Below are 27,373 nucleotides of genomic sequence, written 5' to 3'. Positions count from 1 at the left end.
GTAGCTCTGGCTGTCCTGGAACTCACTCTGTAGACCAGGCTGGCCTCGAACTCAGAAATCCACCTGCCTCTGCCTCCCAAGTGCTGGGATTAAAGGCGTGTGCCACCACACCCGGCTCAAAGTTCATATTCTTAATGTTATGTTAGAGTACTACTTTTGAGAGGGTAGAATCTTCACTTCAGAATCAAGTTAGATTGTTAATCTTTTTCCCTTAGTTCTGGGGGTTTGAACCCAGGCATAATGTCTTTGTGTACACACATCCTACCACAGAGCATCTGCTTTCCCATTCATACTACCATCAGCACTTTTCTGTTTGAGGAACTATTTCAAGATAGTGGCTTCAGCACTCCAATTTGCATGTTTGAATAGGGAACCCAATTTCATGCTATAATTTCCTGTTAGGTGAGTTATCTTCCTAGTAACTTCAATCTCCCTCCTCCAAACCAGTGCCACTGGCACAATCGGCCTAAAGCTGGATATTATACTTAGTATCTATCTTAACTCAGTCTTTAGGAAAAGCCTTCAGGCCTTCAAATCATTCTTTACTATAAAGATGTGTCTCCACTGAGCTTGATACATCCCTCAAATGGAAGCAAGGACATGCCCCAACACATCCTTTGTGCTCCCTGAAACTCAAGCTCCACCTTCAGCAGAATCTCCAAGCTTGCTTTACCTTTTTTTGGTTTAAGTGAAACCCAGAATCAATGCCCCTTCATCAGGTCACTAGGTATAGTAGTGTCCTCAAAGACCTTAGTATCAAAATACACTCCTTCTTTATCTGGTTATGTACATTACCCCAAACCTAACCAACAGGAATGCTGCCACAGTCACACGATGAGCTCTTTCAGATATCAATCCCTTTCTTTAATCCCTTTCTATCCAAGATACTTGCTTTCATTCTTCTTGAGCCCACTCAAGTATCTACCACACCACCTTTAATGCACTTCTGCATGGTATCTATGTCTTCCATGTTTCTACATTCAAAGTTCAAGCTTCCTTTTATTTGACCTATTGACAACATTTAACACATTTGATCGTGAGTTCCTCCTCTGAAACACAATTACCTTGCCTCTTTTGCTGGTTCTTTTCATCTTCCTCACTTTAAAAAAATTTTTTTTAATTAGGTATTTTCTTTTTTTATTTCATTTTTAATTAGGTATTTTCTTCATTTACATTTCCAATGCTATCCCAAAAGTCCTCCATAACCCCCCACCCCAACCCCACTCCCACTTCTTGGCCCTGGCTTTCCCCTGTACTGAGGCATATAAAGTTTGCAAGACTAATGGGCCTCTCTTTCCAAAGATGGCCAACTAGGCCCCCTTCTGATAAGTATGCAGCTTGAGACACAAGCTCTGGGGGGTAGTGGATGGTTCATATTGTTGATCCACCTATAGGGTTGCAGACACCTTTAGCTCCTTGGGTACTTTCTCTAGCTCTTCCATTGGGGGCCCTGTGATCCATCCAATAGCTGACTGTGAGGATCCACTTCTATGTTTGCTAGGCCCTGGCATAGCCTCCCAAGAGACAGCTATATCTGGGTCCTTTCAGCAAAATCTTGCTAGTGTATGCAATGGTGTCAGCATTTGGAGGCTGATTATGGGATGGATCTCCGGTTATGGCAGTCTCTACATGGTCCATCCTTTCATCTCAGCTCCAAACTTTGTTTCTGTAACTCCTTCCATGGGTGTTTTGTTCCCAATTCTAAGGGGGCAAAGTGTCCACACTTTGGTCTTCATTCTTCTTGAGTTTCATGTGTTTCGTAAATTGTATCTTATATCTTGAGTATTCAAAGTTTCTGGGCTAATATCCACTTATCAGTGAGTACATATCATTTGAGTTCTTTTGTGATTGGGTTACCCCACTCAGGATGATGCCCTCCAGGTCCAACCATTTGTCTAGGAATTTCATAAATTCATTATTTTTAATAGCTGTGTAGTTCTCCATTGTGTAAATGTAACACATTTTCTGTATCCATTCCCCTTTTCAGGGACATCTGGGTTCTTTCCAGCTTCTGGCTATTATAAATAAGGATGCTATGAACATTGTGGAACATGTGTCCTTATTACCAGTTGGGACATCTTCTGGATATATGCCCAGGAGAGGTATTGCGGGATCCACCAGTAGTACAATGTCCAATTTTCTGAGGAACTGCCAGACTGATTTCCAGAGTGGTTGTACAAGCTTGCAATCCAACCAGCAATGGAGGAATGTTCCTCTTTCTCCACATCCTCGGCAGCATCTGCTGTCACCTGAATTTTTGATCTTAGCCATTCTGACTAGTGTGAGGTGTAATCTCAGGGTTGCTTTGATTTGCATTTCCCTGATGATTAAGGATGCTGAACATTTTTTTCAGGTGCTTCTCAGCCATTCGGTATTCCTCAGGTGAGAATTCTTTGTTTAGCTCTGAGCCCCATTTTTTTTCCATTTTTTATTAGGTATTTAGCTCATTTACATTTCCAATGCTATACCAAAAGTCCCCCCTACCCACCCACTCCCCCTTTTTGGCCCTGGCGTTCCCCTGTACTGGGGCATATAAAGTTTGCAAATCCAATGGGCCTCTCTTTTCAGTGATGGCCGACTAGGCCATCTTTTGATACATATGCAGCTAGAGTCAAGAGCTCCGGGGTACTGGTTAGTTCATAATGTTGTTCCACCTATAGGGTTGCAGATCCCTTTAGCTCCTTGGCTACTTTCTCTAGCTCCTCCATTGGGAGCCCTGTGATCCATCCATTAGCTGACTGTGAGCATCGACTTCTGTGTTTGCTAGGCCCCGGCATAGTCTCACAAGAGACAGCTACATCTGGGTCCTTTCAATAAAATCTTGCTAGTGTATGCAATGGTGTCAGCGTTTGGATGCTGATTATGGGGTGGATCCCTGGATATGGCAGTCTCTACATGGTTCATCCTTTCATCTCAGCTCCAAACTTTGTCTCTGTAACTCCTTCCATGGGTGTTTTGTTCCCAATTCTAAGGAGGGGCATAGTGTCCACACTTCAGTCTTCATTCTTCTTGAGTTTCATGTGTTTAGCAAATTGTATCTTATATCTTGGGTATCCTAGGTTTGGGGCTAATATCCACTTATCAGTGAGTACATATTGTGTGAGTTCCTTTGTGAATGTGTTACCTCACTCAAGATGATGCCCTCCAGGTCCATCCATTTGGCTAGGAATTTCATAAATTCATTCTTTTTAATAGCTGAGTAGTACTCCATTGTGTAGATGTACCACATTTTCTGTATCCATTCCTCTGTTGAGGGGCATCTGGGTTCTTTCCAGCTTCTGGCTATTATAAATAAGGCTGCTATGAACATAGTGGAGCATGTGTCCTTCTTACCCGTTGGGGCATCTTCTGGATATATGCCCAGGAGAGTTATTGCTGGATCCTCCGGTAGTACTATGTCCAATTTTCTGAGGAACCACCAGACTGATTTCCAGAGTGGTTGTACAAGCCTGCAATCCCACCAACAATGGAGGAGTGTTCCTCTTTCTCCACATCCACGCCAGCATCTTTTTTTTTTTTCCTGAGCCCCATTTTTTAATGGGGTTATTTGATTTTCTGGAGTCCACCTTCTTGAGTTCTTTATATATATTGGATATTAGTCCCCTATCTGATTTAGGATAGGTAAAGATCCTTTCCCAATCTGTTGGTGGCCTTTTTGTCTTATTGATGGTGTCTTTTGCCTTATAGAAACTCTGCAATTTTATGAGGTCCCATTTGTCGATTCTCGATCTTACAGCACAAGCCATTGCTGTTCTATTCAGGAATTTTTCCCCAGTACCCATATCTTCGAGGCTTTTCCCTACTTTCTCCTCTATAAGTTTCAGTGTCTCTGGTTTTATGTGAAGTTCCTTGATCCACTTAGATTTGACCTTAGTACAAGGAGATAGGAATGGATCAATTCGCATTCTTCTACATGATAACAACCAGTTGTGCCAGCACCATTTGTTGAAAATGCTGTCTTTTTTCCACTGGATGGTTTTTGCTGCCTTGTCAAAGATCAAGTGACCATAGGTGTGCAGGTTCATTTCTGGGTCTTCAATTCTATTCCATTGGTCTACTTGTCTGTCACTATACTAGTACAATGCAGTTTTTATCACAATTGCTCTGTAGTACAGATTTAGGTCAGGCATGGTGATTCCCCCAGAGATTTTTTTATCATTGAGAAGAGTTTTTGCTATCCTAGGTTTTTTGTTATTCCAGATGAATTTGTATATTGCCCTTTCTAATTCGTTGAAGAATTGAGTTGGAATTTTGATGGGGATTGCATTGAATCTGTAGATTGCTTTTGGCAAGATAGCCATTTTTACTATATTGATCCTGCCAATCCATGAGCATGGGAGATCTTTCCATCTTCTGAGATCTTCTTTAATTTCTTTCTTCAGAGACTGGAAGTTCTTATCATACAGATCTTTCACTTCCTTAGTTAGACTCACGCCAAGGTATTTTATATTATTTGTGTCTATTGTGAAGGGTGTTGTTTCCCTAATTTCTTTCTCAGCCTGTTTATCTTGTAAATAGAGAAAGGCCATTTACTTGTTTGATTAATTTTATATCCAGCTACTTCACTGAAGCTGTTTATCAGGTTTAGGAGTTCTCTGGTGGAATTTTTAGGGTCACTTATATATACTATCATATCATCTGTAAAAAGTGATATTTTGACTTCATCTTTTCCAATTTGTATCCCCTTGATCTCCTTTTGTTGTTGAATTGCTCTGGCTAGGACTTCAAGTACAATGTTGAATAGGTAGGGAGAAAGTGGGCAGCCTTGTCTAGTCTCTGATTTTAGTGGGATTGCTTCCAGCTTCTCACCATTTACTTTGATGTTGGCTACTGGTTTGCTGTAGATTGCTTTTATCATGTTTAGGGATGGGCCGCAAATTCCTGATCTTTCCAAGACTTTTATTATGAATAGGTGTTTGATTTTGTCAAATGCTTTCTCCACATCTAACGAGATGATCATATGGTTTTTGTCTTTGAGTTTGTTTATACAGTGGATTATGTTGATGGATTTCCGTATATTAAACCATCCCTGCATCCCTGGAATAAAACCTACTTGGTCAGGATGGATGATTGCTTATATGTATGTGTTCTTGGATTCAGTTAGCAAGAACTTTATTGAGGATTTTTGCATCGATATTCATAAGGGAAATTGGTCTGAAGTTCTCTATCTTTGTTAGGTCTTTCTGTGGTTTAGATATCAGAGTAATTGTGGCTTCATAGAATGAATTTGGCAGAGTACCTTCTGCTCCTATTTTGTGAAATAGTTTGTGAAGAACTGGAATTAGATCTTCTTTGAAGGTCTGATAGAACTCTGCACTAAACCCATCTGGTCCTGGGCTTTTTTCTGGTTGGGAGACTATTAATGACTGCTTCTATTTCTTTAGGGGATATAGGACTGTTTAGATTATTAACCTGATCCTGATTTAACTTTGGTACCTGGTATCTGTCTAGAAATTTGTCAATTTCATCCAGGTTTTCCAGTTTTATTGAGTATAGCCTTTTGTAGAAGGATCTGATGGAGTTTTGGATTTCTTCAGAATCTGTTGTTATGTCTCCCTTTCATTTCTGATTTTGTTAATTAGGATGCTGTCCCTGTGCCCTCTAGTGAGTCTGGCTAAGGATTTATCTATCTTGTTGATTTTCTCAAAGAACCAGCGCCTTGTTTGGTTGATTCTTTGAATAGTCCTTTTTGTTTACACTTGGTTGATTTCGCCCCTGAGTTTGATTATTTCCTGCCTTCTACTCCTCTTGGGTGAATTTTCTTCCTTTTGTTCTAGAGCTTTTAGGTATGTTGTCAACCTGCTAGTGTGTGCTGTCTCTAGTTTCTTTTTGGAGGCACTCAGAGCTATGAGTTTTCCTCTTAGAAATGCTTTCATTGTGTCCCATACGTTTGGGTATGTTGTGGCTTCATTTTCATTAAACTCTAAAAAGTCTTTAATTTGTTTCTCTATTCCTTCCTTGAACAAGGTATCATTGAGAAGAGTGTTGTTCAGTTTCCACGTGAATGTTGGCTTTCCATTATTTATGTTGTTATTGAAGATCAGCCTTAGGCCATGGTGATCTGATAGGATGCATGGGACAATTTCAATATTTTTGTATCTGTTGAGGCCTGTTTTGTGACCAGTTTTATGGTCAATTTTGGAGAAGGTACCATGAGGTGCTGAGAAGAAGGTATATCCTTTTGTTTTAGGATAAAATGTTCTGTAGGTATCTGTTAAATCCATTTGTTTCATAACTTCTGTTAGTTTCTCTGTGCCCCTGTTTAATTTCTGTTTCCAGGATCTGTTCATTGATGAAAGTGGTGTATTGAAGTCTCCCACTATTATTGTGTGAGGTGCAATGTGTGCTTTGAGCTTTACTAAAGTTTCTTTAATGAATGTAGCTGCCCTTGCATTTGGAGCATAGATATTCAGAATTGAGAGTTCCTCTTGGAAGATTTTACCTTTGATGAGTATGAAGTGTCCCTCCTTGTCTTTTTTGATAACTTTGGGTTGGAAGTCGGTTTTATTCGATATTAGAATGGCTACTCCAGGTTTTTTCTTCAGACAATTTTCTTGGAAAATTGTTTTCCAGCCTTTCATTCTGAGGTAGTGTCTGTCTTTTTCCTTGAGATGGGTTTCCTGTGAGCAGCAAAATGTTGGGTCCTGTTTGTGTAGGCAGTCTGTTAGTCTATGTCTTTTTATTGGGGAATTGAGTCCATTGATATTAAGAGATATTAAGGAAAAGTAATTGTTGCTTCCTATTATTTTTGTTGTTAGAGTTGGCATTCTGTTCTTGTGGCTGTCTTCTTTTAGGTTTGTTGAGGGATTACCGTCTTGCTTTTTCTAGGGTGTGGTTTCCGTCCTTGTATTGGTTTTTTTCTGTTATTATCCTTTGAAGGGCTGGATTTGTGGAAAGATAATGTGTGAATTTGGTTTTTGTCCTGGAATACTTTGGTTTCTCCATCTATGGTAATTGAAAGTTTGGCTGGGTATAGTAGCCTGGGTTGGAGTTTGTGTTCTCTTAGTGTCTGTATAACATCTGTCCAGGCTCTTCTGGCTTTCATATTCTCTGGTGAAAAGTCTGGTGTAATTCTGATAGGCCTGCATTTATATGTTACTTGACCTTTTTCCCTTACTGCTTTAAATATTCTATCTTTATTTAGTGCATTTGATGTTCTGATTATTATGTGTCTGGAGGAATTTCTTTTCTGGTCCAGTCTATTTGGAGTTCTGTAGGCTTCTTGTATGTTCATGGGCATCTCTTTCTTTAGGTTTGGGAAGTTTTCTTCTATAATTTTGTTGAAGATATTTGCTGGCCCTTTAAGTTGAAAATCTTCATTCTCATCTACTCCTATTTTCATCTACCTCCTATCCGTAGGTTTGGTCTTCTCATTGTTTCCTCCATTTCCTGGATGTTTTGAGTTAGGGTCTTTTTGCATTTTGCATTTTCTTTGATTGTTGTGCCAATGTTCTCTATGGAATCTTCTGCACCTGAGATTCTCTCTTCCATCTCTTGTATTCTGTTGCTGATGCTCGCATCTATGGTTCCAGATTTCTTTCCTAGGGTTTCTATCTCCAGCGTTGCCTCACTTTGGGTTTTCTTTATTGTGTCTACTTCCCTTTTTAGGTCTAGTATGGTTTTGTTCATTTCCATCATCTGTTTGGATGTGTTTTCCTGTTTTTCTTTAAGGACTTCTACCTGTTTGGTTGTGTTTTCCTGTTTTTCTTTAAGGACTTGTAACTCTTTAGCAGTGTTCTCCTGTATTTCTTTAATTGAGTTATTAAAGTCCTTCTTGATGTCCTCTACCATCATCATGAGATATGCTTTTAAATCCGGGTCTAGCTTTTCTGGTGTGTTGGGGTGCCCAGGACTGGCTGAGGTGGGAGTGCTATGTTCTGATGATGGTGAGTGGTCTTGGTTTCTGTTTGTAAGATTCTTACGTTTGCCTTTCACTATCTGGTAATCTCTGGAGTTAGTAGTTATAGTTGTCTCTGGTTAGAGCTTGTTCCTCTTGTGATTCTGTTAGCCTCTATAAGCAGACCTGGGAGACTAGCTCTCTCCTGAGTTTCAGTGGTCAGAGCAGGCAAGCTCTCCTCTTGCAGGGATGGTGGACAGATATCTGGACCTGCCTCCTGGCAGAAGATGAAGGCCCAAAACAGGGCCTGTCCCAGAAGGTGTTAGCTTCTGTAGTCCACACTCTCACCTGTGCAGACTAGTCTTGGAGGGATCCGGGAACCAAGATGAGTTCCCCTGGTGCTCTTGCAAAGCCCTCCCGGGTTGGGAAGACACCTCTCCTTTGGCAGGGAAGGTGCCCAGATGTCTGGAGCCTGAAACAGGATCTGCCTCACAAGCTGTCCTCTAGGGACCTTGGGGGTGTCCGCTGACTCTGTGCCCAAGGTGACCCGGTGCTGGCGCCGAGTGGAAGGAACTTGTCTTCCTCACTGTTATAGAGTGTCCTGTTACTCATCTTCACCTACCTCCTTTCTGGTCCTCCTGATACAGTATGCCCTCCAGTTCAATTCTTTAAGATCATCTAGTATGCAAAGAAATAGTGGTATGTAAAAACAAAGCAGGATTATTCAGTCTTCAAAAGAATGTGGTCATTTGCCACATTTATTTGTGAAGTTGAAGGGCATTGTGTTACAGACTATGAGCAATTGGAAGACAACTATTGTGTAACTTATAATTAGAACTTCTATCCAACTCACTGGATAGAAGACTAGTAATCACCAAGAATTGAAAGGCAGAAAAAGCTGGAGAGATATTGGCTAAATGACACAAAATCTCAGGTTCCCCCCAAAACAAAAACAAAACAAAACAAAAAAACCAAACCAAAACAAACAAACAAACAAAAAAACAAATCATCTTGTATGAGGCTGAGCGTTCCTAAATCTATATCTCTAACCTGAACATCCTTTTTTACCTACAGACTCAGATCAGATTCCCTACTTCATATCTCCACTTGAATTTTGAACAGGCATTACTATTTTTAAACTCCTCACCTCTTTGTCCTCTCCAGCATTGCATATCTCAATAAATTATAAGTTCATTGTTGTTATTCAGGACACAAATACTAGGTTATTATCTCAGAATTCTCCAAAAGATGGAGATCTCAGGGCAATTTAGATTTTTAAAGATAAAGTGAGTTCCTTGCCCCTTTGTCCTTAAAGGTACACCACAAGTAGAATGTCCAAGGCCAGAGCTCTCTTTGTCTCACTCAAGGGACAAACCAGATTCTGATTATTTTTCTTCCTTTAGATAATACAATTCTTTCTTTTAAACTTATTACTTGGAGTTGGAGATATAGCTCAGTGATTAAAAGCTCTGGCTGTTCTTCCAAAGGTTAGGCCCTGACTTCAATTCCCAGCAACCACATGGTAGCTCACAACCATCTATAATGGGATCCAATGCCCTCTTCTGGTTTATTTAAAGACAGATACAGTGTACTCATATACATAAAATAAATAAGTAAACTTTCTTAAAAACAAAACAAAAACAAAAAAACCTTACTGGTCACCTTTAAGTTATATTGGAATCCAATTTCCCTTAACTGTGTTAACAGGGAATCTTTCCTAACAGCTCTTCCTTAAGCATGGCCTTATTCTTTCATTTCTCTTTTCTTCTTCTGCTTCTGCTTCTTCCTGCTTCTTCCTGCTTCTTCCTTCTTCTTCTTCTTCTTCTTCTTCTTCTTCTTCTTCTTCTTCTTCTTCTTCTTCTTCTTCTTCTTCTTCTTCTTCATGGCCTTATTCTTTCATTTCTCTTTTCTTCTTCTGCTTCTGCTTCTTCCTGCTTCTTCCTGCTTCTTCCTTCTTCTTCTTCTTCTTCTTCTTCTTCTTCTTCTTCTTCTTCTTCTTCTTCTTCTTCTTCTTCTTCTTCCTCCTCCTCCTCCTCCTCCTCCTCCTCCTCCTCCTCCTCCTCCTTCTTCTCTCTCTCTCTCTCTCTCTCTCTCTCTCTCTCTTTCTCTCTCTCTCCCCCCCCCCATCCATACGTGTGCACATGTAGGTGGAGGCAAAGGCAGGCAGACCTTGAGTGAATGTCTTTCTCAATGACTTTCTATGTCTTTGTTTGTTTGGAAATAAACTCTCCCACTGAACCTAACTCACTGGTTAGGCTAGACTGGCTGGCCAGCATGTCCAGGGACCATCCTATCTCTGCCTTCCTAGTGGCATATTACAGGCATATACTACTCTGCTTGGCTTTCTTATGTGGGCTTTGGGGGAACTGACTTAAGTCTTCATGTATGCAAACACGTTACTGACTGAGCCATGTTTCCAACTCTATTGCTTTTAATAACATTGATCATCACTGGCATCTTTTATACCTGTTTTTATATCCTTCAGCCAATGCAAACTTTAAAAGCATAGATACCAAGAAATGCCTGGCACATAGTATGTGCAGACCCATAATCAATCAATCAGTTTGTCTGTCTGTCTATCTATATATCTCTACTTCACCATACTATGACATAATGTTTCTTGAGATAGTTCTGATCATGTCCACTGTGATGGTTTGTATATTCTTGGACCAGGGAATGGCACCATTTGGAGGTGTGACCTGGTTGGAGTAGGTGTGTCACTGTGGGTGTGGGCTTAATACTCTCACCCTAGGTGCCTGAAAGTCAGTCTTCTACTAGCAGCCTTTGGATGAAGATGTAGAACCCTCAGCTCCTCCTGCGCCATGCCTGCCTGGATACTGCCATGCTCCCACCTGATGATAATGGACTGAACCTCTAAACCTGTAAGCCAGCCCCAATTAAATGTTGTTTTTATAAGACTTGCCTTGGTCATGGTGTCTGTTCACAGCAGTAAAACCCTGAGACATCCACATTACAGTCAACCTTTCAATTCAACTCTAATTTAGATACCATCTTCTTCAAAAAGAAAGCATATCTAGGCAGACATGACTCTCTCTTTTTAGTATAGTGTTTCTCTACATACTCTGCTAGATAACATTTTAGGCTCTACAGTGAGACTCTCTCACTTTAAATCTAGGTAGTACCATTTACCTTATTAGGTGAAGTATTCAGCACGTTCCCAACTATTCAAAAAACCCTTTTGTTCTTATACTTTTCATCATTTTCTTCTATTCCCTGTTAGACTATACTCTATAAAGGTAAATAGCATCCTACTCTTTTTGCACTCCTTCAAATATTTGGTGACATATAAAGAATGAAGAAAACTAGATTCATAAAAGAACATAACTGGTATTTCTTGATCTTTATTTCCAAATCAACATCAGTTGAAGAACTCTTACATAATATTTAATAACCAACTATTCTTTTACAAATTTGAAAAAGATTGAGTTGGATTTTTTGTTGTTGTTTTCTTTGTTATTTTTCTCCTAGATCTCTATGGTGGAACATAAAAAAGAAAAAGAAAAGAAAAGAAAAGAAAAGAAAAGAAAAGAAAAGAAAAGAAAAGAAAAGCCATCTACTGCCATCTACTGATATTTTATTAGAATTACATAAATCTTTACAAAGAATCATAGCAAGCTAGATTCCAACCAAAAGAAATCCATAAATCATATTCATTAAAAAATGTATTATAGTGGAAGCTGAGAATATGAATAAACACTTGACCTAGACTGATCATAAGATGGAAGGACAGATTTTCATTCTCCTTCCTGTCTTCCATTTTGATCTCTCCAGTCTCAGGCAGTCCTGTAGCAGATGGCTTGCAGAGGTTATTCTTCCCACACTACCTCCACACCCCGGGGAGTCCACTCTTGTTGGGAGACAACTCAGTCTCCCCTGACTCCAGGCTTCCCTTCTAGCTCATCTCCATTCCTTTGTGTCAGCAGGCAATACCCAGAAACACTTGCTACCTTGGACCAAATACTCTTTCACTTTTAATTTTTACGTTGGGTAGAGGTGAGGTCCATGGTAGAGAATGCTTCCACAAGTTGTTTGGTGACAGAAAGGAATGGGGATAGGATAGGGCAAACCACAGTGGCTTGGACTCATGAAGGTAATTTTTACTACCACTCTGGTTCTCATCATTCTCTGTACAACAGAAATGGTCTTTCAGGAGCTCCTTCTCCCATCTCAACATCATTCACTGAAGACCACGACTGTTGGTATAGATTCAAGATCTCTCTAGCTCTTTCATCCCTGTATCTCCAGATTTAATCTTCCTCTTAATACAGCCTACTTGCAAACATCCCACCTCTTACCACAATCCACTCGCTGGGTTTGCTGGGTTTTCCACCTCTTGGTGTGAACCAGATCCCCCTAACTCTTTGTCATAGCTCCTCTCAGTCTTTCTTCCCTAGCCTATCCCCATTCCTTTCTGTCACCAACCAACTTGTGGAAGCATTCTCTACCAGGGACCTCACATCTACCCAACTTGCCTAGGATCCAGAAAGGACAACAGCAACCAAAGAATAAGACACCTATCCAATAAAGACAAGACCATATGTCAAAACTAGAAATACCTTAATCATCATAATTCCAGATACCTAGACTCTAGTATAAAAACACATTAACTACCAAAATAATATGCCTCTACCAGAAACTAATAATCCTGTTTCAGCTCAGCAGGCCTTAATAAATGTAATAAAACTGAAACACAATCCAAAATAGCAATTATGAACATATTCAAGGATCTTAAATGAGATATGAATAAATCCTTTAATGAAGACCATGAAAACATAAAGAAACAGTTGAATGAAATAATACAAAATTAAAAGTGAAAGACTTCAAAAAAGAAATACAATCACTAATGAAAACTCAAACTGAAATAAAACTGGAAATACAAAATTTAGCAAATCAAAAGCCTCAGAGTTAAGCCTCACCAACAAGACATGGAAGATAGAATTTTGAGTTTTGAAGAGAAAGTAGAAGAAATAAATAGTTCAGCTTAAAAAAATGTTAATGTCTCGAAAGAACAAAAAAAATGTTAAGCATCCAGGAATTTGGAACACTATGACAAGACCAGATTTACAAATAATAGAGATAAAAAGGGAAGAGAAACCCAGGTTAAAGGCATAGAAAATAATTTTTTTAAACAACAAAATTATAGGTGAAAATTTTGCCAACCTAAAGAAGGTGCCAACCAAGGTATAAGGAGAATAGAGATAACAAGGTATACAGAGAATAGAGAACACAAGGTATAAGGAGAATAGAGAACACAAGGTATAAGGAGAATAGAGAACACAAGGTATAAGGAGAATAGAGAACACAAGGTATAAGGAGAATAGAGAACACAAGGTATAAGGAGAATAGAGAACACAAGGTATAAGGTGAATAGAGAACACAAGGTATAAGGAGAATAGAGAACACAAGGTATAAGGAGAATAGAGAACACAAGGTATAAGGAGAATAGAGAACACAAAATATAAGGAGAATAGAGAACACAAGGTATAAGGAGAATAGAGAACACAAGGTATAAGGAGAATAGAGAACACAAAATATAAGGAGAATAGAGAACACAAGGTATAAGGAGAATAGAGAACACAAGGTATAAGGAGAATAGAGAACACAAGGTATAAGGAGAATAGAGAACACAAGGTATAAGGAGAATAGAGAACACAAGGTATAAGGAGAATAGAGAACACAAGGTATAAGGAGAATAGAGAACACAAGGTATAAGGAGAATAGAGAACACAAGGTATAAGGAGAATAGAGAAGACAAGGTATAAGGAGAATAGAGAACACAAGGTATAAGGAGAATAGAGAACACAAGGTATAAGGAGAATAGAGAACACAAGGTATAAGGAGAATAGATAACACAAAATATAAGGAGAATAGAGAACACAAGGTATAAGGAGAATAGAGAACACAAAATATAAGGAGAATAGAGAACACAAGGTATAAGGAGAATAGAGAACACAAGGTATAAGGAGAATAGAGAACACAAGGTATAAGGAGAATAGAGAACACAAGGTATAAAAAGAATAGAGAACACAAAATATAAGGAGAATAGAGAACACAAGGTATAAGGAGAATAGAGAACACAAAATATAAGGAGAATAGAGAACACAAGGTATAAGGAGAATAGAGAACACAAGGTATAAGGAGAATAGAGAACACAAGGTATAAGGAGAATAGAGAACACAAGGTATAAGGAGAATAGAGAACACAAGGTATAAGGAGAATAGAGAACACAAGGTATAAGGAGAATAGAGAACACAAAATATAAGGAGAATAGAGAACACAAGGTATAAGGAGAATAGAGAACACAAAATATAAGGAGAATAGAGAACACAAGGTATAAGGAGAATAGAGAACACAAGGTATAAGGAGAATAGAGAACACAAAATATAAGGAGAATAGAGAACACAAGGTATAAGGAGAATAGAGAACACAAGGTATAAGGTGAATAGAGAACACAAAATATAAGGAGAATAGAGAACACAAAATATAAGGAGAATAGAGAACACAAGGTATAAGGAGAATAGAGAACACAAGGTATAAGGAGAATAGAGAACACAAGGTATAAGGTGAATAGAGAACACAAAATATAAGGAGAATAGAGAACACAAGGTATAAGGAGAATAGAGATCACAAGGTATAAAGTGAATAGAGAACACAAAATATAAGGAGAATAGAGAACACAAAATATAAGGAGAATAGAGAACACAAAATATAAGGAGAATAGAGAACACAAGGTATAAGGAGAATAGAGAACACAAGGTATAAGGAGAATAGAGAACACAAGGTATAAGGAGAATAGAGATCACAAGGTATAAAGTGAATAGAGAACACAAAATATAAGGAGAATAGAGAACACAAAATATAAGGAGAATAGAGAACACAAAATATAAGGAGAATAGAGAACACAAGGTATAAGGAGAATAGGGAACACAAGGTATAAGGAGAATAGAGAACACAAGGTATAAGGAGAATAGAGAACACAAAATATAAGGAGAATAGAGAACACAAGGTATAAGGAGAATAGAGATCACAAGGTATAAAGTGAATAGAGAACACAAAATATAAGGAGAATAGAGAACACAAAATATAAGGAGAATAGAGAACACAAGGTATAAGGAGAATAGAGATCACAAGGTATAAAGTGAATAGAGAACACAAAATATAAGGAGAATAGAGAACACAAAATATAGGGAGAATAGAGAACACAAGGTATAAGGAGAATAGAGAACACAAGGTATAAGGTGAATAGAGAACACAAAATATAAGGAGAATAGAGAACACAAAATATAAGGAGAATAGAGAACACAAGGTATAAGGAGAATAGAGAACACAAGGTATAAGGAGAATAGAGAACACAAGGTATAAGGTGAATAGAGAACACAAAATATAAGGAGAATAGAGAACACAAGGTATAAGGAGAATAGAGATCACAAGGTATAAAGTGAATAGAGAACACAAAATATAAGGAGAATAGAGAACACAAAATATAAGGAGAATAGAGAACATAAGGTATAAGGAGAATAGAGAACACAAGGTATAAGGAGAATAGAGAACACAAGGTATAAGGAGAATAGAGAACACAAGGTATAAGGAGAATAGAGATCACAAGGTATAAAGTGAATAGAGAACACAAAATATAAGGAGAATAGAGAACACAAAATATAAGGAGAATAGAGAACACAAGGTATAAGGAGAATAGAGATCACAAGGTATAAAGTGAATAGAGAACACAAAATATAAGGAGAATAGAGAACACAAAATATAAGGAGAATAGAGAACACAAAATATAAGGAGAATAGAGAACACAAGGTATAAGGAGAATAGAGAACACAAGGTATAAGGAGAATAGAGAACACAAAATATAAGGAGAATAGAGAACACAAGGTATAAGGAGAATAGAGATCACAAGGTATAAAGTGAATAGAGAACACAAAATATAAGGAGAATAGAGAACACAAAATATAAGGAGAATAGAGAACACAAGGTATAAGGAGAATAGAGAACACAAGGTATAAGGTGAATAGAGAACACAAGGTATAAGGAGAATAGAGAACACAAGGTATAAGGAGAATAGAGAACACAAGGTATAAGGTGAATAGAGAACACAAAATATAAGGAGAATAGAGAACACAAGGTATAAGGAGAATAGAGATCACAAGGTATAAGGAGAATAGAGAACACAAGGTATAAGGAGAATAGAGATCACAAGGTATAAAGTGAATAGAGAACACAAGGTATAAGGTGAATAGAGAACACAAAATATAAGGAGAATAGAGAACACAAGGTATAAGGAGAGTAGAGATCACAAGGTATAAAGTGAATAGAGAACACAAAATATAAGGAGAATAGAGAACACAAAATATAAGGAGAATAGAGAACACAAAATATAAGGAGAATAGAGAACACAAGGTATACAGAGAATAGAGAACACAAGGTATAAGGAGAATAGAGAACACAAGGTATAAGGAGAATAGAGAACACAAGGTATAAGGAGAATAGAGAACACAAAATATAAGGAGAATAGAGAACACAAGGTATAAGGAGAATAGAGATCACAAGGTATAAAGTGAATAGAGAACACAAAATATAAGGAGAATAGAGAACACAAGGTATAAGGAGAATAGAGAACACAAGGTATAAGGAGAATAGAGAACACAAAATAGACAGGACCAAAAAAGAAATTCCCATGACATATAATCAAAACACTAAACACAGAGAACAAAGAATGTATATTAAAACCTGCAAGGGCAAAAGACCAATCACCTATAAGCAGGAAGGTCAATTGGAATAACACCAGACTTTTCAATAAAGACTTACAGCATGGATAGATGTTTTACAAACTCCAAGAGACCACAGATGCTGTCCCAGACTACTACACCCAACAAAAATATCAATCATAATCAACAGAGAAAGAAAAGCATTCCATGATGAAACAAAACTTAAGCAACTTCTACCAACCTAACATATAGAAGGCACTAGAAGGAAAACTTTAGTCCAAAGATGTTAATTACACCTAAAACCACACACAAAATACCCCACTAAGTTGAAGAGAGGAGAAAAACCCCACATCTTAACAACAAAACAAACACAGTTTATTGATAATTCTCAATATTAATAGTATAAATCTTCAATAAAAAGTCACAGGCTAACTGATCGGATTAGAAAACAGGATCTTCCTATTGTATTTAAGAAACACTCAGCCGTCAAGGACAGATATTACCTTAGGATAAAAGGATGGAATGAGGAATGTTATATTCCACACAAATGGGCTGAAAAATAAGTAGGTGTATCCATTTTAATATCTGACAAAATAAACTTTAAACCCAAACTGATCAGGAGTGGGAAGGATACTACATACTCACCAACAGAAAAAACATAACTCACTACTGAATGGAAAAATGGGTAAAGAGAGAAATCAAAAGGGAAATTAAAAGCACTTTAGAATTGAATGCTAATGAAAATACCACACGTTCAAACATATGGAACACAATGAAGGCAGATCTAAGAGACAAGTTAATGCTTACATCAAAAAAGTTGAAGAGAGCCATATGAGTAGCTTACCACACACCTGAAAGCTTTAGAAGGATAAGAGGATTGCAGACCCCTTTAGCTCCTTGGGTACGTTCTCTAGCTCCTCCATTGGGGGCCCTGTGATCCATCCAATAGCTGACTGTGAGCATCCACTTCTGTGTTTGCTAGGCCCCAGCATAGCCTCCCAAGAGACAGCTATATCTGGGTCCTTTCAGCAAAATCTTGCTAGTGTGTGCAATGGTGTCAGCGTTTGGAAGCTGATTATGGGATGGATCCCCGGGTGTGGCAGTCTCTACATGGTCCATCCTTTCATCTCAGCTCCAAACTTTGTCTCTGTAACTCCTTCCATGGGTGTTTTGTTTCCAATTCTAAGAAGGGGCAAAGTGTCCACACTTTGGTCTTCGTTCTTCTTGAGTTTCCTGGGTTTTGCAAATTGCATCTTATATATCTTTGGTATTCTAAGGCTGCAACCCTATAGGTGGAACAACAATATGAACTTACCAGTACCTCCCCCCCAGAGCTCGTGTTTCTAGCTGCATATGTATCAGAAGATGGCCTAGTTGGCCATCATTGGAAAGAGAGGCCCATTGGTCTTGCAAACTTTATATGCCTCAGTACAGGGGAACGCCAGGACCAAGAAGTGGGAGTGGGTGGGTAGGGAAGTGCGGGGAGGGTATGGGGGCCTTTTGGGATAGCATTGGAAATGTAAATGAAGAAAATACCTAATAAAAAATAAAAAATAATTTTAAAAAGAAGGATAAGAGAAGACAACACCTCAAAAGAGCAGATAGACAGCAAGAGATCAATAAAACAGGAACAAATAACCACCACGACAAAATGACAGTCAATGAACAAAAAGTTAGCTCTTTGAGAAAATATGTAAAACTGAAAAACCCTTAGCCAAATTAATTAAACAACAAAGATCAAAGATCCAAATTAGAGATGACATTACAACAGACATTGAGGAAACCTAGAGAATCATAAGGATATACTTAAAAAAAAAAAAAAAAACCCTAGATGATTTTCTTGATATATACTTTGATTTTACACCAAAGTTAAATCAAGAAGCATTTTAAGCAGATCCATATCCCCTATAGAAGTAGAAGCAGTAATTAAAAGCCTTTCAACCCAAAACAAAAAACCAAAAAAAAAAAAAAAAATGGATTCAGCTCAGAATTCTACCAGTACTTCAAAGAATTAACATTGCTACTTCTCCTCAGAGTATTTCACAAAATAAAAACTGAAGGAACACTTCCTAATTTTATAAGACCACTATTACCCTGATAACTGACCACACAAAGAACTAACAAAAAAGAAAATTACACACCAATAGATCTTCTAAAAATAGATGCAAAAATTCTAAGTATTGGCAAGGAAGAAGTCAAAAATATCACTTTTTGCAGATGATATGATAGTATATATAAGTGGCCCTAAAAATTCCACCAGAGAACTCCTAAACCTGATAAACAGCTTCAATGAAATAGCTGGATATAAAATTAACTCAAACAAGTCAATGGCCTTTCTGTACACAAAGGATAAACAGGCGGAGAAAGAAATTAGGGAAACAACACCCTTCTCAATAGTCACAGATAATGTAAAATACATTGGCATGACTCTAACTGAGGAAGTGAAAGATCTGTATGATAAGAACTTCAAGTCTCTGAAGAAAGAAATTAAAGAAGATCTCAGAAGATGGAAAGATCTCCCATGCTCATGGATTGGCAGGATCAATATAGTAAAAATGGCTATCTTGCCAAAAGCAATCTACAGATTCAATGCAATCCCCATCAAAATTCCAACTCAATTCTTCAACGAATTAGAAAGGGCAATCTACAAATTCATCTGGAATAACAAAAAACCTAGGATAGCAAAAACTCTTCTCAATGATAAAAAAAATCTCTGGTGGAATCACCATGCCTGACCTAAAGCTGTACAACAGAGCAATTGCAATAAAAACTGCATGGTACTGGTATAGCGACAGACAAGTAGACCAATGGAATAGAATTGAAGGCCCAGAAATGAACCTGCACACCTATGGTCACTTGATCTTTGACAAGGGAGCTAAAACCATCCAGTGGAAAAAAGACAGCATTTTCAACAAATGGTGCTGGCACAACTGTCAGTTATCATGTAGAAGAATGCGAATTGATCCATTCCTATCTCCTTGTACTAAGGTCAAATCTAAGTGGATCAAGGAACTTCACATAAAACCAGAGACACTAAAACTTATAGGGAAAAGCCTCGAAGATATGGGTACTGGGGAAAAATTCCTGAATAGAACAGCAATGGCTTGTGCTGTAAGATCGAGAGTCGACAAATGGGACCTCATAAAATTGCAAAGCTTCTATAAGGCAAAAGACACCGTCAATAAGACAAAAAGGCCACCAACAGATTGGGAAAGGATCTTTACCTATCCTAAATCAGATAGGGGACTAATATCCAATATATATAAAGAACTCAAGAAGGTGGACTCCAGAAAATCAAATAACCCCATTAAAAATGGGGCTCAGAGCTAAACAAAGAATTCTCACCTGAGGAATACCGAATGGCTGAGAAGCACTTGAAAAAAATGTTCAGCATCCTTAATCATCAGGGAAATGCAAATCAAAGCAACCCTGAGATTCCACCTCACACTAGTCAGAATGGCTAGGATCAAAAATTCAGGTGACAGCAGATGCTGCCGAGGATGTGGAGAAAGAGGAACACTCCTCCATTGTTGGTGGGATTGGAAGCTTGTACAACCACTCTGGAAATCAGTCTGGCAGTTCCTCAGAAAATTGGATATAGTACTACCAGAGGATCCCGCAATACCTCTCCTGGGCATATATCCAGAAGATGTCCCAACCTGTAAGAAGGACACATGCTCCACTATGTTCATAGCAGTTTTATTTATAATAGCCAGAAGCTGGAAAGAACCCAGATGTCCCTCAACAGAGGAATGGATACAGAAAATGTGTTACATTTACACAATGGAGTACTACTCAGCTATTAAAAAGAATGAATTTATGAAATTCCTAGGTAAATGGATGGACCTGGAGGGCATCATCCTGAGTGAGGTAACCCAATCACAAAAGAACTCACACAGTATGTACTCACTGATAAGTGGATATTAGTCCAGAAACTTAGAATACCCAAGATATAAGATGCAATTTGCAAAACCCAGGAAACTCAAGAAGAACGAAGACCAAAGTGTGGACACTTTTCCCCTTCTTAGAATTGGGAACAAAACACCCATGGAAGGAGTTACAGAGACAAAGTTTGGAGCTGAGATGAAAGGATGGACCATCTAGAGACTGCCATACCTGGGGATCCATCCCATAATCAACCTCCAAATGCTGACACCATTGCATACACTAGCAAGATTTTGCTGAAAGGACCCAGATATAGCTGTCTCTTGGGAGGCTATGCTGGGGCCTAGCAAACACAGAAGTGGATGCTCACAGTCAGCTATTGGATGGATCACAGGGCCCCCAATGGAGGAGCTAGAGAAAGTAACCAAGGAGCTAAATGGATCTGCAACCCTATAGGTGGAACAACAATATGAACTATCCAGTACCCCCCGGAGCTCGTGTCTCTACCTGCATATGTATCAGAAGATGGCCTAGTCGGCCATCACTGGGAAGAGAGGCCTATTGGTCGTGCAAACTTTATATGCCTCAGTACAGGGGAACACCAGGGCTAAGAAGTGGGATTGGGTGGGGTGGGGGAGTGGGTGGGGGAGCGTGTGGGGGACTTTTGGGATAACATTGGAAATGTAAATGAAATAAATACATAATTAAATAAAAAGAAAAAAAAGAACAGAAGACTTAACTCGACAATTGAAGGAGATCTAGGTGCCTCAATTAGGAAAGGGAGAAGTATCTTGATTTGCAGAAGACAAAGTTTTATATAGAAAAGATCCTAAAAATTCCACAAGGAAATCTCTAAGACTCATAAAAATGTTCAGCAAAGTAGCAGGAAACAAAAATAACACAAATAAATCAGAATCTTTCATATATACAAATGGCAAATATATTAAGAAAGAAATCAGGGAAGCAGCACTTTTTACAGTAGCCTCAAAAAAAATTGGTTTATTGCCATAAAGAGACACCATGAACACAGTAACTCTTATAAAGGGAAATATTTAATTGGAGGCTGGCTTACAGCTCAGAGGATTAGTTCATTATCATCATGGTAGGAAACATGGCAGCATACAGACAGACATGATATTGAAGAGGTAGCTGGGAACTCTTTTTTTTTATTCGATATTTTTCTTTATTTACATTTCAAATGTTAAACCCCTGGTTTACCCCCTCCTAGAAACCCTCTATCCCATCCTTCCTCCCCCTGCTTCTATGAGGGTATTCACCCATCCACACTCCCACCTCCCTGCCCTCAATTCCCCTACACTGGGGCATCAATCCAGCCTTCATAGGACCAAGGATCTCTCCTTCCACCGATGCATGACAAGGCCATCCTCTGCTTCTGCTACATATGAAGCTGGAGCCATGGGTACTCCTTTGTTGATGGCTTACTCCCAGGGAGCTCTGGGGGAGTCTGGTTGGATGATATTGTTGTTCTTCCTATGGGGTTGCAAACCGTTCAACTCCTTCTTTAACTCCTCTATTGGGGACCCTGCACTCAGTCCAATGGTTGGCTGCGAGAATCTACCTCTGTATTTGTAAGGCTCTGGCAGGGCCTCTCAGGAGACAGCCACATCAAGCTCCTTTCAGCATGCACTTCTTGGCATCTGCAATAGTGTTTGGTAATTGTATATGGGATGAATCCCCCAGGTGGAACAGTCTCTGGATGGCCTTTTCTTCAGTCTCTGCTCTACACTTTATCTCCATATTTGTTCTTGTGAGTATTTTGTTCTCCTTCCAAGAAGGACTAAATCACCCATACTTTGGTCTTCCTTCTTCATGAGCTTCATATGATCTGTGAATTGTATCTTGGCTATTTGGAGTTTGGGGCTAATATCCACTTATCAGTGAGTGCATACCATGTGTGTTCTTTTGCGATTGGGTTACCTCACTCAGGATGATATTTTCTAGTTCTATCCACTTGTCTAAGAATTTCATGAAATCACTGTTTTTAATAGCTGAGTAGTACTTCATTGTGTAAATGTACCACATTTTCTGTATCCATTCCTCTGTTGAAGGACATCTGGGTTCTTTCCAGCTTCTGGCTATTATAAATAAGGCTGCTATGAACAAAGTGGAGCATGTTTTCTTATTATATGTTGGAGCATCTTCTGGGTATATGCCCAGGAGTGGTATAGCTGGGTCCTTAGGTAGCACTATGTCCAATATTCTAAGGAACCGCCAAACTGATTTCCAGAGTGGTTTACCAAGGTAGCTGAAAGTTCTACATCTGGATCCATAGGAGGCAGGAAGAAAGAGTGACACTAGGCCTGGTTTGAGCATTTGAAATCTCAAAGCCCACCGCCAGTGACAGACTTCCTCCAGCAAGGCCACATCTACTCCAAAAAAGCCACACCTCCTAATAGTGCCACTCCCTATGAGCCTATGGGGGCCATTTTCACTCAAACAACCACACTAAGCAAGTGAAAGACTTGTAGTTTAAGACACTGAAGAGAGAGACTGAAGAAGATGCCAAAAGTTAGAAACATTTCCCATGGATTGGTAGGATTAATATTGTAAAGTATCCACCCCACCAAAAATAAAATACAGACTGACCAAAATTCCCATCTAAATTCCAACACAATTCTTCACATCAACTGAAACAAAAATATTACCTTCTAATGGAGACACAAAAACCTTGGAGAGCTAAATAAAAATCCTGAATAATATAAGGACTTTTGGTTCTATCATCATATCAGATTTTAAGTTGTACCAAAACTCTATAGCAATAAAAACAGCACAGCATACCAGAAATGTTGATCAATAGAATTGAAGACCCAAAGATAAGAACATACATCTATAGACACTCCAGTTTTTACAAAGGACCCAAAAATATAAACTGGAGAAAGACAGCATCCTCAACAAATGGTGTTGATCAAACTGGATGGTTGCATGTAGAATAGTTCTAATAGACCCATATTTATCACCTGCACAAAACTCAAATTGACCAAGGACCTCAACATAAGACCTTAAATATCTGCAAGAAGAGAAAGTAGGTTTGAACTCATCAGCACAGGAAAGACTCTCTGAACTGAACTGACAGTACGGGCTGTTGGAACAACAACTACTATATGGAACCTCACAAAGATGAGAGGCTTCTCTAGGCCAAAGACACCATCGTGCTGGCAAAGTGCCAGGCCATGGAATGAAAACAGACTTTACCAGCCATATGTCTGATTGTGGGATAACTTCTAAAATAAAGAAATAAAAAAAAACTAAACATTAAGAAAACAGATAACCCAATTAAAAATGAGGTTCAGAACTAATCAGAAACTTCTCAAATGATAAAATTGTTAAGAAACACTTAAACAAATGTTCAATATCCTTAGCCATCAGGAAAATGCAAATTAAAGCTACTTTGAGATTTCATCTTATACAAGTCAGAATGGCCAAGATCAATAAAGCAAAGGACAGCTCATGCTGGGAGGATGTGGGGCAAGGGGAACACTTATTCGGTGTTTGTGGGAGTACAAGCATGTACCGCCACTATGGAAATCAGCGTGGCTTTCTCAGGAAGCTAGAAATTAATCTGCTTCAATATATAGCTACAGCATATGCCCAAAGGACTCTAGCTCTTACTACACAAACACTTGCCCATCCACATTCACTTCTGCTCTAGTCATAACAGCCAGAAACAGCAAACAGCCTAGAAGCCCATCAAATAATGAATGGATAGTGAAGATGAGGGATAGTTACACAATGGGATATTAATAAGTTACTTTAAAAAGCAGAAAAACAAAATTAAGAAAATTGCAGGTCAATGGATGGAGCTAAAACAAAACAAAACAAACAAAACCTCATCTTGACTAAGGTAACCCCTCCACACCCCCAAAAAGCCAAATACTGTTTGTATGTTTTCTCTTATATGTGGATGTTAGATTTAGCTTTTAAGCCTTCAATATGTGTGCTAAAATTAGTATAACCACAGAGGTTAATTACTAAGTAAAGGGGCTGGGGGAGGGGGGAGTTTTCCCAAGGAAGGAGAAATAGAATTTATTACTAAGGACAGATGTGGAGGGGAGACTGGAGTAGGAGGAGAGGTATGGAAGAGATGGGTAACTGATGGAATATGGGGAGGGACAACTAACACTAAAGGCCACTTGAGGGTCAATATGGAAACACTACTAAAGAAACTTACTATTTTAGGAATGTATGTATTATGTGATATGCATATGCATATGCATATGCATATGCATATGCATATGCATATGTATATGTATATGTATATGTATATGTATATGTATATGTATATGTATATGTATATATATTGCAGACAACACTTTTATACCTCAGCAAACAGAGAAAAGTCAAGCTGGTGCCTAACTAAAGGCTTCCCCTCTACTGACTAGTACTAGTTCCTGGTTACTAGTACTAGATTACCTTCTAAGGTAATCTGCATTCTACCAGAGGACAAAGGTAATCATAACCTAGCATGAACTGTGCAACCTACAATGGTGACCTGCCTATGTGATATGCTGCTGTAATAGTGACAAAGATGTGACAGTAACCAATCATTCAGTGTTACTTTGGTCTCATATAGCTTTGTTTGGGACTTTTTCCCCCCTTACTGGCCTTTGGTTTTCAATTTTGAGTTTTTGTGAGGTGTGTGTGTGTGCTTGTTTTTTAAAGAGAGAAAGAAGGGATCCGGGATTGAAGTTGGGTGGGAGGGGAGGATCTAGGAGGAGTTAGGAAAGGGGAAAAGTATGATCAGAATATATTATACGAAATTTTTTTCAATAAGAAATGATAGGAGAACAAAAACCTTCAAATGATACAAGGTCAGTCTTGGCAACGCTTCATTTACTATTTTTGTCTCTATAATTGATGAAGATCAAATTTCTGTTAAGTCATACAGTTTGTGGTCATTTGTTTTGGCAGCCCCAGCAAACTTAGCAGGGGATATTAACATGGAAATTTGTATAGGTTACACGGCCTATTCTGAAAAGACACAAAAACTTTCATTCAAATGGCTTAAAAGTAACTGTTTAGGCCAGTGAGGTGGCGCAGTAGATAAAGATGCCTGAAGCTAACCCTGATAGCCTGAATTCAATCGCTGAGATTCACACAGTGGAGACGAGAACTAACTCAAGGAAGATGTCACCTGACCTCCACATGCATGAGCTTGCTCTCTGTCTCTGTCTCTGTCTCTGTCTCTGTCTCTGTCTCTCTCTCTCACACACACAAATACTCACAAAATAAAGATTATAAACATTTTTAAAAATTGATCACAGCTTTCAAAATTTCTACCATCTCATAAGATTTACAATATAGTATGATATATAGCAATTTCCCAAGAGTTTTCCTCAATAATAAAGTCCCCTAAATACTGCCTCTAAGACATACCTTCAAATAATTAAAATACAGAGGTAGTCTTAGCCTATCTACACTTGGCTTCTAACCACCTCCCTTTTCCTACTCCCTTTGTGAGTCCTAGGTGGTTAGTTCCCACAGCACACCTAATGAGCATGGTTAGGAAACTGCTCTCAGGCGTGTTGTCCTGGTTTGGTGCTACCAGTTGAACTATACAACCATATCATAAATTATATGTTTGCTATCAAACCTGTTCATGCCAGCTATACTTGACACTATGCTCTTATAACTTAAGTAAATATGAAGCAAACCAATTATATGGTATAGAAATAAAGTTTTTGCTTCTCTGTAGTCTGTTTAATGATTTCTAAAGACACAGTAAAGGGCGTGAGATAGCTATCAAAGATTCTAAAGAGTAAGCATGCATTCTGATGGCTTCAAAGGTGCCTTTAAACTATTTTCCTCTTCAAGAAACAGAATATTGGGGACTCTTTTATGTTTAGACATAGGTGTGTGCTTTACGCAAGAGATGCAATACAGGAAAATAAGTTGATCATGTACAAAAAGGCTCTGGAATTTTTCAGTTGATTGACACATGAGCATCAGCTAGATTAAAATAAGTTCACGATACTATGCTACATTTGTTGACAACATTCTGGCTTAGTTTTGTCTTCTTTTTAAAAGCTTTACATAGACCAAACCTCCATAACCTGTAAGAACTTTCATTCCTATAAAATGTGTGATTCAGGGTCTAGCCAAACTTTGCAGTGTACTGTTTGGCCCTGAGCTCAGACTGTGTCTATCAGAGGGCTCCTCGTGCATGAAAATCCCAAGGAAGCTATTCTGCGAAGTGAGGCAACCAGGCCTCCAGGAAGGTTATGTTTAAGCTTGAAGGGTATTGAGCAACCGAGAGCAGGTCAGCTCACAAAAGAAACGTGTTCAAAGGACAACAAGCAGCAAATGTAAAGAATTGTCGATGGCCTACGATAGAACAGCCTTTACTTGCATGGCTTGAGAAGGAGTTTGTTGTTTGTCTTCCAAAATGAATTATGCATGTGAATCATCTGCGAGATAAAAATAAAAAAGCAGAACAAAACAAGCCCAGGCCTGACTCCCATAGACTCTGAGTCAATCTGCAGCCGGGGTGTGGGGTACCTACTCTACTATTAAGTTCTACTTGTTCCCATGTGCAACCAGGATTGAGAGGCTCTGTAGTAGCCTGGGAAAGGGGAGAGAGTGTTAAGAAATGCAGCCCAGACAGACCAGATGCTGAAGGAAATGGTATGTAAATACATTATCACAACTTCCCTAACAACTTAGCTATTTTGAAAGTTTTGTTACTGCCAGTGCTGTTGCATGAATGAATCCTGAGCTCTCATCCTTGGACATGAAAACAAGAAAAAAAGCTTCTAAACTTGCTTTTAAAAAAAAAAATCCATTTTCCTTAACAGACAGCAAGTTTATGCCAAGGCATGCATGTCTGATCAGATCTGTGTTATCTATCCCTCAGGGTTCCTGGAAGTGTCCAGCGAGCATTCAATGTGTGCCCTCTGAA

The 27,373-nt window shown here is 38.6% G+C and overlaps 1 protein-coding gene across 3 annotated transcripts in view; it reads right to left on the bottom strand.

Moving 5' to 3' along the window:
- Positions 1 to 27,373, bottom strand: part of Ccdc122 (coiled-coil domain containing 122) — a 75,492-nt gene that overhangs the window by 47,334 nt on the left and 785 nt on the right. The gene's annotated exons all lie outside the window — the stretch shown is intronic.

The sequence above is a fragment of the Mus musculus genome, chromosome 14, assembly GCF_000001635.26.
Source record: "Mus musculus strain C57BL/6J chromosome 14, GRCm38.p6 C57BL/6J".
Classification (NCBI taxonomy): domain Eukaryota; kingdom Metazoa; phylum Chordata; class Mammalia; order Rodentia; family Muridae; genus Mus; species Mus musculus.
This window is presented reverse-complemented; position numbering and strand designations above follow the sequence as displayed.